Below are 17,469 nucleotides of genomic sequence, written 5' to 3'. Positions count from 1 at the left end.
TTGCTACGTTTAAAGTTGTCTATCTTTTTTGCATTGTCTTCGTCATCTGGATCCCAAGCAGTAGTATCAGGTGGGTTATTTACTACAGTCCATAGTCCTTCCTTGCGCAAAAGCAAGCAGCATTTTGTGGACCAGGAAACATAGTTTGCCCCATCCAACCGGGTTATCCAGGAGATCCGTGTTAACTGTTCTTGTGCCATTTTACACCAGATAGCTAACACAAATTCAGCTATGATACTGTGTGTACTAACTCTCAGTACAGGGCTGGGCCCATAACCAATGTTAGGAATTGATGTGCAGAGGTCTCCTTGTGCTACCAAGGAGTTGCACAGACAAGGAAGGGTACTGAGAACAGTAAGAGTCACACAGTAACCACAAGAGTACACTGAGTTGTGAAAGCAAAAAGTACTTTACTTTTGAGGTGGTGTAAAAACAAAAATGCACGGTCAAAAAGAAAACAGTCCAGATCATACACAGTAGTAACAGTCCAAGGAGTATTCCAAATACAAAGTCTTCTTACTGGTCCAGAGGTCAAATACACAGTTCATCACAAATACACGGTTTATCACAGTAGTAAACCAACAGTACAGCAAAACAGTAATAATAGAGAGAGCAGTGAATTCAAAGAGAGAAAAAAAGCTATGTTCCTAGCTCCCTCTTATGGCCATGAGAACACTTACACACCCATTGGTTAATTAACATCTTAAAGTCACAACATCATAGTTTATATATTTTCAACCCAACTATGTAGGCTATCACCATATGCCTAACATGAAGCTTCTGAGAAACAAAACATATTTATCATATTTAGTGTCTAAAACAGGAAGATGAAAATGAATGGATAGTCTTTGGTAAGCAGGAGCTAAAGTTAATTTAGATAATTGTTAGGCAGGCAGAAACATGACACAAGATTGTCAGATTTTTTTATACAGAGAGAAGGCATTTTTTTCTGGGTTTATATTCATTTTTTTTACATATGGCTTATACTATAGTCTTCATTACTTTATAATAGCTTTGGCACAAAACTATAAGCAATCATACTATTGATTTTTAGCAATAGTACCAATAGCATTTAGACTTATATACTGCTTCACAGTGCTTTACAGCCCTCTCTAAGCAGTTTACAGAGTCAGCATATTGCCCTCACAATCTGGGTCCTCATTTTACCATCCTCAGAAGGATGGAAGGCTGAATCAACCTTAAACTGTCAGGATTAAATTCCTGGCAGTTGGCAGAATTAGCCTGCAATATACTGCAATCTAACCACTCCACTACGATGGCTACTAGACAAATGAGACTGCAGGGTTACAGAAAAGTTGGTCCAGGAACTACATTCAAAACTTGCCCCAACAAATACAGATATTTTAAACACAAACCCTGTTCTCCCTTTCCCCTTCATCATATATGAGGCAGTGTCATCCTGCTGTTGGCAGAATTCATTGAATACCCTCCATCAAAGAACCAAATGGGATTTTCACAATGACTTGTGTTTGCGTGCGTATGTGTGTGCATTTGACTTTGAAACAAAATCCCCCGACTTTTTTTTGCAAAGCTTCTTTCTACGTCCTTGAGCCTTTTAAGGTATTTGTTCACGATTGTTTGCTTCTGTTCCAAATGTATTCTGACATTGTAGAATTTTATGATTTTCTCAGCACTGATGACTGCGGAAGAAATAACGTTGTGATCATCTTTCTCCAAACAAGCTTCTTTGCTGTGCTCTGCTTGACCAAAAGGTGTTGCCCTAACACTGTGTATTGTGGTGTCTACATAAACTAATGTAAGACCCAGAAATATAGTACAATCATCACAGCAGCAAAGAAGGGTTAAGATTCTTACATTTTCCTAAAGAAGATGCTAATGAAAAGCTACAGGCATCTACTCCAAAAACACTGCTAATAGAGCATAGAAACATAAGCAGGCATATTAGTTCTGTCAGCTCATCCTCACTCTGAGCTTGGGAACCTGACACTTAAAGATCAAGATACATTACCTGCAATCATACACCCACTTAGGCTGTATAAAAATCAATTTGTTGGAATTATGGAATGTGTCCACTCTCCCAATTTGTGAAGGCTTAAAAAGAATGCTGGATTTTTGTTACCTTCATTGCTTAACTTTAGAACTGTTGATATATTAATTGGGGTGGAGGGGTGGTGATGGAGCACTGAAAGGGAACTTTATGCAGCCATTCATGTATTTTAGAAAAGAAAAAATTTGCTTGGGTTAAGTTACCAAATGGTATGTTCTACACATGTTTAATGGCATTAATTGTAGAAACAGGTGCAATTAATGCCATTAAAAAACCTACTGAATTATAATCCAGAGAATTCAGACTTCTTTGTTTTAGTTGCATGCTTACAATATAACTACTGAGATCTCCAGTGGAGATAGACCCTCCCTTCTTCATCAAATTATGCAGTCAACAAGTCCAAGAGGAACTAAATGCAATATAAATGCACATCCAGATTAATACCTTTTCTCTCTACTTCAACTTTAAAAATATAATTCTGCCTATAGAGATCTCTTTTGCTGGACTGGGTCAATTGATATAATATGTAATGCTGAACTATACTATGGCTATTATTCTACCACCCTTCCATTATATATACTCATTCATGTTCTGTGAAGAGTCAATTTGAAGTTTCAGTCAAAAGGTGATTTCAATCAAATTATTTCTTTCATTGACTCCTGCTGATTCAACTTAAACAGCTTGGATTGATTATTTGAAGTACCTCTTGGGTGATTCACTCACCACTAATATTTAGAGTGGTAAATGTCTTGTTTTTTTTAAAAGTGTTTTTCTGGTTCTTCTGCTAATTTTTATTGCAGACAAGTTCTTTGATGTTCCTTAAGCAAAGTGGTTGATGACCTGATCTGGGTTGGAAGTTGCTTAGCTCTTAAAGGCCATTCCACCCTGTTCCAACTATGATCCTTTTGTTTGGCTGCTGGGCATTAAACTCCATGGGCATTTTGGTCTGGGCTGCAGAAAGGTGTGGAAAGTCAGCACCCCCCACCCCCCAGAGAATGAAATATTTGGGGGAATATTTAAAAAGGCAGCATAGAATATTTTCCCTGAAGAAGAAATGTAGTTTTTTTTTAATCCATTAAGAAAAACTGTGTCAATCTATTCATAAGAAAAATGCCTTCAACCTCCACAGCTGATGGAATTAAGAATTTACATTCCCCCACCCAGCTCCAAGGACAGGACATGACCTTAGGACATAATAGGATTAACCCACCTCAATTAGATTAGCAAAAGACACAAAAGCTCACCTCACTGCACAACCGAGAAACATTTCTACTTCAAAGTCTCAGAGGCCCATAAAGATCCACCTACTCTCAACTCCATTTGATCAGCTGTCCCAGAACTGCATGCTCTTGCTGGTTCTGCTCATCAATAAACAGGAGCCCTCTTTCTTAAGCAGTCAGCCTCCATTTTCCCCCCTCCCAGCTTGGAATTGGACCTGATTTTTCTTCCAACAAAGGTCTGGAGCCCTGGTTTCTGCAGAGACATCTGGTTGTGTGCAGGTAGTTCTTGATTTACAATCATTTGTTTAGTGATAATTCAAGGTTACAACAGCATGAAAAAAGTGACTTACGATTGTTTTTCACACTTACGACTCTTGCAGCATTCCCATGTGATCAAAATTTGGATGCTTGGCAACTGGCATGTATTCATGATGGGCTGCAGTGTCCCAGCATCATGTAATCACTTTTTGTGACCTTCTGACAAGCAAAGTCCATAGGGCAACCAGATTCATGTAACAACCATGTTACTAACTGAACAACTGCAGTGATTCACTTCAAAACTGTGGCAAGAAACATCATAAGATGGGGCAAAACTCACTTAACACCATCTTGCTTAGCAATGGACATGTTGGGCTCTGTTGTGGTCATAAGTCAAGGACTACCTGTAAATCCTGTCCAGTTCTTCAGTGTCAATGGGGCATCATGCAAACTCCTTACACTTTACTACAAAGTGCTGGTGGATGGGTGGAGAAAGGAATGAAGCCTGAAACATACACACATCCAGTGTATTAGCCACCATTCTAATATCCAAGTAGTTATATACAAAGGGACCAATAATCCACATAAATTTGTACACTAAGAGATGCTTAAGCAAAGGTATACAAACAAAGGAATATAATTATGTGATTTAAACCCTTGCTCTTAAACTTTCCTTCATGATTTCAAATGCTAACCCAGTACCATCTTTTATTCCCCTCCCACACTTAGCGGTCTATGGTACTGGCTTGGGAATGTTAACAGCCCTTTTTTCACCTTGCTTGACTGTTAATATACCAAACTTTACTATTTGTTCTCCTTATCCCCCCCCTTGCCCAGTTTTCCAAACATGGGATGTTTGCTTTGCCACCCTTTATAATCTAATCTATTCTCCTTTCTGCTGCCTCTTTGTAGAGTTCTTCTCAGTCACCAGCTCCTCAAGATTTTTCCTGGCTCCTTCTTCTCTTTGCCCATGGATCATCTTGATCTTGGCTCTCTTAAGGTACTTTTCCATCTCATGCACATCTTGTTTGGCCACCTCTCATTTCAGTAGTATTTCCTGATGGAGTGAGCTGTTGGACTAAATTTAACTTAGAAGATTTCCCTTCCCCTTACATACACACTTCCCTTCTACTATATCTAAGGGAACACCTGCTGCCGGCATCAACTTCCCATCGTCCTGTGCGCTCCCACAGGGAGGGCCTTATTAGGGTACCGCCGGTTAAGGAATGCTGGCGGGTTATCCCCAGGGGAAGGGTGTTCTCTGTGGGCGCGCCGGCCCTTTGGAACCAGCTTCCCACGGAGCTTAGGACCGCCCCCGACCTTCGCTCATTTCGTAGGGACTTGAAAACTTGGTTTTTTGAGTTGTCTGGCCCAGACTGAGGGGTTTTAATTATTTAATTAATGGGGTTTTAGTTAAGTTCAGGGATTAATTTAATCTTAGTTTTAATCGTTTTTAATTGTATATGATGTATTTTAACTTTTAATTTTCCTTGTAAACCGCCCTGAGTCTTACGGGAATAGGGCGGTATATAAATTTAAATATAAATAAATAAATAAATAAATATCAGCTGTGGCTTCATTTTATTCTTTTTACCCTTCAAAGCCTATGTGTCAGGTTGCACACAATTCTATGGAATTTAGAGAGTGGTTGTTTTTTTTCTTCCTTATTTTCTGTATCTGCTTACCTACCTAAGCTGTGCACCTGACAGACCATCAGGGAGAGAGAAAAAATGCTGATCTTGGCTTTTCCACAGAACATTTTTGCTTGTTTGTTTGTTTGATTAGGGAAGTTCTTCCTTCCGCATGAAGATTTAGCAATCTTTTGAACATGATACTAGAGCTTTTTGTTTTTTAATTAAGCACTCTTGAAAGAGCTCTAAGCTTGTGTTTGAAAAGCAGACTTAGTTTTCCAAAGATGATTAGTCCTGTGCTGTGCATAAGATTGATTTATACTGATAAAGATTGTGCTTGATTTATATTGCAAGTCCTGTCTTAAATGGGTGCAACCATTCAAAATTAGGGTCTAGGACCATGGTTGGACCGTGGAGCAAGAGTTACACTAATATCAAAGAAATGGTGTACTAGAATCATTAAAGAAAGGATGCAAAAGGAAGGACAAAATGAAATGCAAATAACAAAAATTAAAATATTTTTTATTATTATTTTAAATAATTAAATTGAATTGTTGAATTGTCCTATAGAAAGTTGTCCTGTGGCAAGTTGGCTGTGGCAAGTTGTCCCATGCTGAGTTCACCATAGTGAGTTGGCTGCAGCAAGTTGGCTGTGATGAGTTGTCCCATTCCCTCAAAATTATGAGGGTCACCCTCCCCAGGGTCATGTGATCACATTTTGGGCACTCAGCAACCAGCCTATCTTTACAGCTGTTTGCAGTACCCTGGGAGAAGAATGTTTACCATGTATTTTGCCATTTATTTCTGGTTTCTGGTAAAGGATGCTGATTGCATACAATGGGTTTGCTTAATGACCATGGCATTCACTTAATGACTATGGCAGATTTACAACTGTCATGTTCATTTAACACCACAAAAATGGTAGTAAAACCAGATGTCACATGGTGACCCACTTAATGACCAGCATCAATTATGACTGTAATTCCACGTTCAATTCTGGTCATTGACTACCTGTATAGTTTTTCTGCTTGTTCTACTGGCAAAGGGTGTGCTGTGGCCATTTTTTTTTACTATGGGGAACACAGGTCCCTACTTGGTCAGTTGACAGCCAGCACTTCCAATCAGTTGTAGCAAACTACTGATAGTCCTCTTCTTATGACCACAATTGATCCCCAAATTTCCATTGCTAAGCAAGGCAGTTGTTAAGCTATTTTTGCCCCATTTTATGAGCTTTCTTACCACAGTTGTTAAGTGAATCACTGCAGTCGTTAAGTTAGTGAGACTTTTGTCCTATGGTTGTATGGATTGATTAGATAGCTTTTAACATTCCTAAACTGAAAAGACAATTTATAGAAGGATGTCTGGATGTCTTTTCCTGATAATGAAAAGTGTCTTAGTGTCAACTGGCATCTTGTTTTCTAACTTCAAACAAGCTTTGTAGCTGGTTTACTGTGCAAAGAGGGGTTACTCTGATCTTGTCCAATCAACTTTTCTCTGACAGCAAACAGCACTCCTTACTAGCACTGATGATGATGTAACCTAGTAATGAAACATCTGCAAGAAAAGAAGTAAGCTCAGAGAGCACCAAGGACCCCTCATTTCAACCCTGAGGTACAAATATTGTCCTTCATTGGTACAACTTTTCTCTCTCAATTTTTTCTGTTGTGTTAACTATAAAAAGGAATGTAACATGGGCCTTGGGGTTCTCTCCTTCTCATAGAGAGATCCCACTTTATCAAGGTACCCTAATAAACTGCTTTTAAATGATTTTCCAACTTGGTTGCTTATTGGGAAAGAGGCAGAACCTAGAGCCAGATTTGGCTATCATTGTTGTTGTTGCTAGTTGCGAAGTCGTGTCCAACCCACTGTGACCCCATGGACAACATTCCTCCAGGTCTTCCTGTCCTCTACCATCTTCTGGAGTCCATTTAGGCTTCAGTGACTCCATCCAGCCACCTCATTCTCTGTCGTCCCCTTCTTCTCTTGCCCTCAATCTTTCCCAGCATTAGGCTCTTCTCCAGTGAGTCCTTTCTTCTCATTAGGTGGCCAAAGTACTTGAGTTTCAACTTCAGGATCTGGCCTTTTAAAGAGCAGTCATGGTTGATCTCCTCTAGGACTGACTGGTTTGATCGCCTTGCAGTCCAAGGGACTCGCAGGAGTCTTCTCCAGCACCATAGTTCAAAGGCCTCAATTCTTTGGCACTCAGCCTTTCTTATGGTTCAACTTTCACAGCCATACATTGCAACTGGGAAGACCATAGCCTTGACTATACACACTTTTGTTAGCAGGGTGATGTCTCTGCTTTTTGGTATGCTGTCTAGAATTGCCATAGCTTTCCTCCCCTTTTAATTTCTTGGCTGCAGTCCCCATCTGTGGTGATCCTGGAGCCTGGAAAATAAAATCTGTCCCTACCTCCATTTCTTCCCCATCTATTTGCAAGGAATTGAGAGGGCCAAATGCCATGATCTTGGTTTTCTTAATGTTGAGTTTCAATGGCTATCATTAGTAACACAATTGTTAAGTGAACTTGGCTTCCCATTGACTTTATTTATCAGAAGGTTGCAAAAAGTGTTCACATGACCCTGGGACACATACATGCCAATTGCCAAGCATCCAAATTTTGATCATGTGACCATAGGGATACTGCAACAATTCCAAGTGTGAAAAAATAGTCATAAGTCACTTTTTTCCAGTGCCATAGTAACTTTGAATGGTTAATAAATGAGTGGTTGTAAGTCGAGGACTACCTGTATAGAAGAATTCAAAATGTTCAGTGCACGTCCAACTGCATGTACACATTCCTATCAGTGGAAATAATTACTAAATTTTACCTGTGTATGTACACCAAACTCCAGGTAAACAGAATCAAATAAACAATATTACAAACATTTTGTATTTCTTTGTTCTTTCCTTTTTAAAATGAAGCTGAGTTCATAACTGCAACTGTACATCTATAGTGAACCAATAAAGCAAAAATCAAAATGTGCAATGAAATTTAATATGAAGGTGATGAAAATAAAAGGAAAGATGCTAAGAAAAGAGTACCAACAATAAAAAGAAGAATATGGATGTAACAAAACATGAAAGCCATTAGTAAGATGATTGCTTTATGCAGTAAAAGCCAATTTCACTAAAATTCAAAGAACACAGGAAATTCCTATCTAGCCAGTATTTTGGCACAGACTAACAACTGCTTTTCAGGATTTGGGGCATTTTTTTTCCAGATCCTCTCTGAAATTCTGGAAACCATGCCTGTCTTCTACATGCTAAGTACATAAACACATATGTAAAAATGACAAAAGAGATCCTTATTGTTAATGGGATGATACTAGGAGGAAAAAAGGGCATGCCTTTCTCAAGATTATGTGAGATTTATTTGGATGATGCTCCATGTAATTAACATTTAGAACACAGAGAGAAAGCAATAAATAAATACAATCTGCAGAAATAAACATAAAGAAATCTGTGTGAGTTGATTTGGACGTGTATAGTCCAAATGTTCAGTAGTTTGAGATTTCACAAGGCATGTAATGGGATATTAATAGTGAGAAGAATAAAAATGCATGAGGATGGCACATATCTTTGTTGTGAGCCTCCAAATGAAGAAAATAATGCCTAGCGATTCATCAGAGATGCCAGATTATCAGGAAAAAGGCAAAAGAAGAAAAAGATCTGGTGTTGCATATGCTTAGAGTTTTAAACATAAACCAGAAATACATGGACCAGAAATACTTAGCTTCAAATCACCACCTGACCTTGAAATTGATGTCTGATTGGTATCAATCACTCTCAGATCAGCATAAGAATCAGAGCTGTTGCAATGATAAAAATTAGGGGAAAAACTGAGGTACATTGCTTGAGTTCTCTAGAAGGGGAAAAAAAACCAGGAGAATGAATGAACTGATTAACATTGAATAATCTGAAGCAAGTACGCCTACTTAGGCCAAATGTTGCTTTGTGAATGAGGAAAAGGAACTTTGACATTGAACTGTGATGGGATCTAAAATGCCAAAGGCCTTTCAGAACAGAAGGATCTGCACAAAAAATTAGACACTAAAATAATGAAAACAAAACATTAGGGACATTGTAAAATAGAGTTTGCCTTGGCAAAAGGGATCAACATGAAATGAAAGGAAGTTAAATAGCATTATGTTTCTCAGTCGGGGAAATCAATACACCTCATTGTTTAAAGGCACTGGACCCAGTTACACAGTGAGCTTTATTTACCTGAAACAAAGATTTTTTTAAAAAAAGAAAGAAAGAAGAAAACCATTCATTTTCAGACATGAATACTCATGCAAATAAGTGATCTAAATGGCAGTTTGGGAGTAAGCAAATCTTTATCTAGGAGATAAAGACATTCCCTCTACTAAATGATAGCATCTGTTACTTTGTCTTGAAAATAGTAGCTCAGTAAATATTTCTATTCAGACTTTATTTGTTCAGCAATTGATACAGAAAGTCTTTATGTTCTGCTGAACAGTCCAATTATTTGTGAGACAAGTAATTACGTTGCATTGGCCTTGAAATAATGGATCCTTGAATAGGCAGCACTTGATATTTGGTAAACCTGCATTAGTTGTAGGAAGGAAAACAAAATTGCAGAGATAATGTTACATTGTTCTGTATTTCTTGTATGACTTGAATATTGTATATGACGGGTCATGTCAACAAACTGCCGAAATTCATGAGACACACATGTATTTGTTGCTGATAATCAGGATCAGTTGGGCAGACTATTAGCTTCTTAATAGGTGCCTTAGATGCAATCCCAGAATGAATGGAACATCACTTGAACACCATTGGCATTGACAAATTCACCATCAGACTTGCAAAAGGTAGCTTTACTTGGAATAGCTTACATCTTGCAGTGTTATTTGTAGCACCTTCAAATACCCACATGTCCCAGGTCCTTGGACAGGACTCAATACATAGACAAAAATGCCAAATCCAGTCTGAACATCTGGCTGACTGTGGGACAAATCACAAGGTCTTGATAAGTGAATAAACATCTGGCTGACTGTGCGATAAACCATAATAATACAAATGGAATGACTGTGGCAAAAGAAATAAAAGATAATACCAATAGTAATAGGCATGAATGAAGGCAAATATATGTGTCCCAGGATAATGTTGCAGGATCCAATCTGGGTTGGTCACTGGAACCAGAGATTTATTCTTCTGAGCTTTTGGACTTGTGCTAGAGAGAGAACTTCCCTGAAGATAGGATCCAGCAAAGTCCCAAAGCTTGGAAGACAAAAACCTCTGGTCCCAGTGACCGATCTAGATTGGATCCTGTGGTAATAGGCACCTTGGGTGCAATCCCAAAACTTCTAGAGCACTACTTCAACACCATCAACATTGACAAACTCACCATCAGTCAATTGCAAAAAGATGGGGCTGGTGTTGCAACAATGCAATGCCATTAATGAAATAATGATCTGATCCAGTTTCTGTTTCCTTACAATGAAAAATGAAAAGGTCTATGTGTGTGTCTCTCTCTCTATGTGTGTATGCAGATTTTATTTCCTTTTTCAACCTCCCAATCCCACTTCATTTTCTCAAGTGCTATGGAGAATAAAAGCAGGAAAATGAGTGATCCTGTTCATAGCTAAGCATGTGCTGAAATCAATGGGATTTATGAAATGCTTAAGATGCTTTGCTGAGAGGCAACCTAAAGTAATAGTAGCTGATCATTAATCATAAATGAAGTGTCCAAGTTATAAGAGTTTGCACTGCTATTTTGCAGTTCTAAACAGAGTATACAATTATGTGGCTGAAATGTGCTAGCTTCAGATTTCAAGTTATTAAATGCTTTTCTGTGTCACTTCATTATTACAAGAGCAGATTGACCTTCCTTTGTTCCAAATGACTAAAAACCCTGTAACTTTAATTGACTTTTCATTTAAAATCATATTTTAAATGAAAATTTTCTGTTCTAAGTTGTATCTAAAACAAGGAAACTTAGATTGTACTTTCTTTCATGAGTTAAGAAAAATGCAGATCTATAAAACATAATTCTTTTTTAAAAAAGATTTTATTAGTTTTCTGTCAATTACAAATCATATGTGCTCAGTAAACAATGTGATGTCTGGGATCATTTGTTACTCAATATTACTTTTCAACTTCTTCAGTGTGCGTCTGTTCAGTACTGCACGATCCCGTGCTTTCCTTGACTTTAATTCCAAATACAATTGAAATATAAGTTGGTTAGAAAAGATGTTATAAACTAAGTTTATTGCTATTTGTATAAACACTAGAAAAATGTGTATAGCTAATTTTGTATGTATTGATAATAGCAAGAATGTATTTGCTTAATGTTGTGAAAATGAGAATATTACTGGTATAATACATAATTCTTCACCCTTCTCTCTTGGGATTAATTTTTAGATTCTGATAAGAACACTTTAAACCCCTATGCACTCTCTAAGAAGTATGGCATTGCTGTTGTCATTTGTTGCTGCTTGTTTGTTCTTGACAACTACTGTACTGATTTTTTTAAAAAAAGCAGTCCTTAAGCAGATTAAGGATCAACTACTTAACCTGATATCATTTCAAATATGGGCTTGATGAGATATATCTATTATATTATCTATAACACTCAATTTGATCAGGTTCCTTCAGATGTGAAAAATGCCATTACGATTAATTTAGAGTCATTCTGATGTTTTTCCTATCCAAGAGGGGGAAAAGTCAAATATAATAATAATAATAATAATAATAATAATAATAATAATAATAATAATAATAATAATAATAATAATAATGTAAACAATAATACCACACCTATATGTGCCCTCTCATTTGTGCACACATACACAAGTATGTCTGTATGTTTCCAGATTATTGCAATTCCCAAGATGGTTACCTAGCTCGTCCTTCAGCACCTCCATCAAAAGAGAGCCCAACAAATCTTTGCTAATTCATTCTACTCTTGTGAATTATTCTTAATTATTCTCAGGAAGTATTTCGACCATGTGATCAAAATCTGTCCCTGGTTTCTTTTAGTGATAGGAGGACCAGGTATGTACATACAGTAAATGCCCTGCTCTTTTTGCAGTCAGTCTCCAGAGTCTTCAGAAACTGTGGCTTCCCACTTTTTAAATGTAAATGTAAAGGTAAAGGTTCCCCCGCACATGCGTGCTAGTCGTTTACAACTCTTGGGGCCATTGCGCATCTCCGTTTCAAAGCTGAAGAGCCAGCGCTTGTCCAAGGACATCTCTGTGGTCATGACTAGATGCCAAAGGCACACGGAATGCTGTTACCTTCCCACCGTAGTGGTCCCAATTTTTCTACTTGCATTTTTTATGTGCTTTTGACCTGCTAGGTTGGCAGAAGCTGGGATGAGTAACAGGTGTTCACTCTGTTACTCGGCACTCAGGATTCGACCTGCCAAACTGCCGACCATCTGATTGACAAGCTCCACATCCTAACCCACTGAGCCACCGCATTCAAATGTATCTCACCAGAATACATCAAGTGGAACCTCATCCTGTTAGGTTGTTTCAAAGCAGAAGGTATGAATAGCCAAACTGGCAGGGGAATGACTGGCCACATTCGTGTGACCAGTCAGAAGCTGCTGACAACCGAAGAAAATAAATACTAACGAGCAACTATTGAGCAACATAGTAAGACTTTATCCTCTATGACTTTAAGACTTTTTCTTGGAAAAAAACTACCCAAAGCAAAGAATCCTCCCTGATGAGAGAGGAAAGGGGAATTTCTGCCCCATTCCCTCAGGAAAAGAAAAGCGTCGAACTAATTGCTTGGGGGGAAAACAGAGAAAATTACAAGATTAATTTGGAATCAATACAAATATATAGCTTTGAAATTTGGGGACTAAAAGTGCTTTTGAGACTTTGTTAGAAAAGAGACTTGAAAAGCTTGCAATATAAGTTTGGATTTTAAAAAACTGGAAGACGGCGTCATCAACATCTAGTGGTGAACCACTGCATTACAATCTATTATGCTTAAAGGAAACTTGGCTTGAAGCCCAGACTCAGATAAGACTTTTGCTTATGATGGAATACTTTGGAGTATAAATCTTTGATTGATGAACAACTTTTAATTGCTTTTTTCTCTCTGGACAGAAAGGATATGTTTTTCATTGGACAAAAAATACTTGAATTTTGCTTATATTTGTTTAGAAGAGGCTTAAGGATGGACTGATAGGCTGGCTGGATAATTTGGAGTTTAAATGACAATTGACTGAAACTTTTTAAATCCCTAAATAATTTGGACTATACAAAAACAAAACATACTTAGTTTTAAATGCTAAAAAACCGTACCTAATACTTGTCTTTAAAGTCCCCAGCTTGACATACCAACAAGAAAATGTTGATGAATCTCAGAAAGAAATTCTTTCATGTTGAAATCAATACAAGAGACAATTGACTTAGCTCATGATGAGACTAAAAACAACACAAAGGAGATAAAAGAACAATTTTCTAATTTAAACCTACAAATTCAGAAAATAACTGCAAAGAAGAAACTAGAGGCAGCGGATCCAAAGATGGAGGACCTAAAGGAAGGAATCAACAGACTCAGACAAATGAAGAATTAGAAGACATAGAAATAATACCAGAAATGGAAAATATATCTTACTTGTCAAGATCTCAGAACACATTTGAGAATAAGGAAGAAGAACTGATCAAATGGAAGATAAAGCTGTTAGGAGAATTGGAGAAAATTGGAGAAGGAGGGAGGCTGTTTAATGAATATAAATGGGCTGAGCATTCTTCCAAAAATGCTTTAATCAGATTGTCTTTCTTATTCCAAACAATATACACAAAACTAGAGGAAGAACTGCTTGATGATTCAAATGCATTGACTTGGAAAGTTAGTTGGCAAAGGAAGAAAGCTACAGTAAGACTGAAGAAAATAGAGATTTTGACCCATTAGATGGGATATTATATTATTAAATAGATGTTTGAACATGGCTAAGAGAATAGATAATTGTTAGAAATAAAAGTATTATTATAACTAGAAAGGTAGGATCTGCAACTAGAATGCTATATTTTGGTATGAGAAGGGAAATATGAAAATGCTAAGAGGGTCTGAATAAGGGAAGCTTTTGGTTACCCATATATAATTTATTATGAGAAAATTATAAGCGATAGAGAAACTTTGAACATTGATGGAAAATCAAAAAAAAATTAAAGGCGGGAAAAAAGGAATATTGATTGACCAAATGGATTTTAAGTGCAAATGCAATTGAGATATGTTTTGGTTAAAAATATATTTTAAACTGCCACTATTGATATTATGCATAATATTAGAAAAATGTGATAAAGATGTTGATATTCAATTGTATATGTATTAACAGCAATAAGAATTGTATTTGCCTAGTGTAGAAAAATGTATACCACCAGAAAAAAAGAGGAAGCACTGGATGGTGTAGTATTGGATTTAGATTGAAGAAGTTAATATGTACTACTGAATTACTAATGGGCCCAGACAATACGTTGTTTGTTAAGTACTTATGATTGCAAAACTAGAAAATTAATAATATATTTATTAAAAAAAATAAGATTCAGTTCAACAACAACGACTGAAGCAGCAGATACGTTAAGTTATGGGGGGGTGTCTACAAGAGAGGTTAAAAAAAGTCAAGATGGATACCATATCTGTTCATTGAAAGCCCTCCCCCTTTTTAGGCATGTCATATGAAGTGTGACAAAAGGGACATATAATTCTGTAAAAGTTATAGATCCACTTTGTCTTTTCCCTAAAATCATCTCTCCCCCCCCCACTAATTCTACTCTAACAATTAGTTTTCTTTTTTCTCTTTCCTATTATAGTACTCTTTTGCCTCCTGGAGCACCCTGCATGTATTCTCTTTCTAAACCTCCACTGCTATTTATTTTAAATGCAAAATAAAATAAAATATGCAAATGCAATCAAGTACTGACTAATGATGCCTTGAGACTCCGGCAAAGAATAACACAATAGAAATCTCACATCGTTTCCATTTGCAAACTCAGTTTCCAAAGACCTTCTAAACAGATATTTCTCAACTGATTGGGAAAATAAAAATGCCTTGGAAAATGTGAATAAGATATTTTTTTTTGCTTCTTTAACCACTAGGTGTCTCTCTTTTTCCATCTCAAAGGAACAGGAGCCCATGGGTAGAAAAAAAAATAGCAAGAACTTTATTTGGCTTATCAGTCCAGCTCCATGCTTTGATCCTTGGCTAAACTGGGGTTTATAGCTAATAAAGCCAAAAATATCTTACACTTATTTCTCCTTTTATCTGACTTCTGGAACTTCTCATTTCCTGTATCCGGCCTCTGTTCTTTATCTCTTCTGCTACTGGCAGAGCTATAGTGCCAGCATGAGACCCCAGCATTCCATCAAATGAGGTCTTTCCAATGAAACTGAATGAAATGGATCTGTCTTCTCTACACATATATGGGCCCATGGCAAACCTTTTCTGCTCACACTCATGCAGTATGCTGTAAGAAACCCTGAGTGGGATTTTTAAACTACAAAATATCAGATGCTGCTGGATAGGGATGCCATGGCATTGCCCTGCAGATTAAGGCAATGCTCAAAGGGACATTGCGCATTCAAGAGAAACCAGCATTTATTCATCAGAGTCTGATGCTGTTGAGAAGGTAGCCATAGCAGAGAAGGTCCTATTGCATCAAATCACTGTAACAAATGGTTCCTCTTTCCTTGATTAGCAACATCATTCAAGGTTTCAAAGAATCCTTTATGAACCGGTTGTATCAATGAAAAAGAAGCTTATACCATTCATACAGGGACATCATCATAGGTTTTCAACATTCCACAATGAGACCCCTGAGTTCTTTTTCTTTCTTTCTTTTGTTTTTTGCAATCCTCAACACCAGGGATCTTCAAACTTGGCCCTTTTATGACATGTGGACTTCAATTCCCAGAATTCCTCAGCCAGGCATGCTGCCCGAAGAATTCTGGGAGTTGAAGTCCACAAGTCATAAAAGGGCCAGGTTTGAAGACCCCCTGCTCAACACCTTTTCTGATTATAAATTTCTAGAAACAGGAAGGCAGCAACTTAGTTTTATTGGTCAGGTTTTCCACTTGTTGTTGCCATTGTTTCTTGGGATCAGTTGACCATGACAAGTTGTCCATGGCAAGCTGTCCTAGCCTAGACCCAAGAAAGAAGGAATTCAAGCTCAGATTTTAGGAGGTAATTACCAACTCAGTGCCCTGCATGTATGTGCGCAGATTTGCCAGTTTTATTTGCTTCTACTTTTTTTTTTAAAAAAAATCTCAAATTCATTACACTACTTATAAAGAAGTTTGCAAATTTCAATAAGTTTTTATTTAAAGTCAGCAGTTCTATTTTTATGTGACAGAGAGGCAATCCTTCTCTCTAAACCTGGTGTTAACAATAAGCAGCAACGTTTTATTTTTTCATCAGCTCATACTGATCTTGATGAAATCTGCATACTGTTAGATGATCGATGATCTGCTTTTCAGCATAATTCAAATGAGGGGATAAGACAGATACATACATTTAATATATTGTCATGTTAGTTGCTTTGAAGTAATGCAGGAAATGTGCTGCTTTAATTTAAACTTGGAGAAATGGACGGCACATTTATTGTTGTACGTTGCTATTTTTAGATCAGCAATGATTCCTGTTTGGGCTGGCTGTTTGCTCTCATTTCCTCAGGATACGGGATGCTTCTGTTCACAATCTCGATTCTCAAACTAAGGAATCAATACAGACTTCAGAATAGGCTATTCCCTATTTGTCCATGTGGCTGGTTGAGATTAGCAAAGAAATAAGCAATATTTCATGCCTTGGAAAACCAGACTTTCTTAAGAGTCTCCTTATAGTATGCTGACACCATCAGCCTATCAAATACATATATAAGGATTTGGACATACATTTTGTAAATTATCAGCAACAGCATGTTGTAGTGAAATACAACAAATCTCAATTTAGCCCAGCATTTTGCACTGGAACAGGACATTTGTGTCTGGAACAGGTCCAGAGAAAAACAACTGAGATAGCCAGAGGACTGTAGGTCTTATGAAGAGACATTGAAAGACTCATGAATGTTTGACCTTGAAAAGATTAAGGGGGAATAGGAAAATATTCATCAAATACATTAATGGATTTCATTTAGAAGATCAAGATCTGCTTTTCATTTTTCTTGACTAAAAGGTACAGAATAATGGATGTAAATTGCAGGAAGGCATTTTCATATTGAACGACAGAAAAACTTCCTGAACAGAAAAGGGTGGAGTCAATTATCCAAAAAGGTGGAGGCTTTCCTTCAGCAGATTTTATTTTTCTGGGGGCGGGGGGGGGGAGAATTTATTTGGATTCCTTTGCTGA

This window comes from Vipera berus (genome assembly GCF_964194415.1).
Source record: "Vipera berus genome assembly, chromosome: 3".
NCBI classification, from domain to species: Eukaryota; Metazoa; Chordata; class Lepidosauria; order Squamata; family Viperidae; genus Vipera; species Vipera berus.
The sequence above is the reverse complement of the archived record's forward strand: the minus strand, read 5'-3'. Positions refer to the sequence as shown.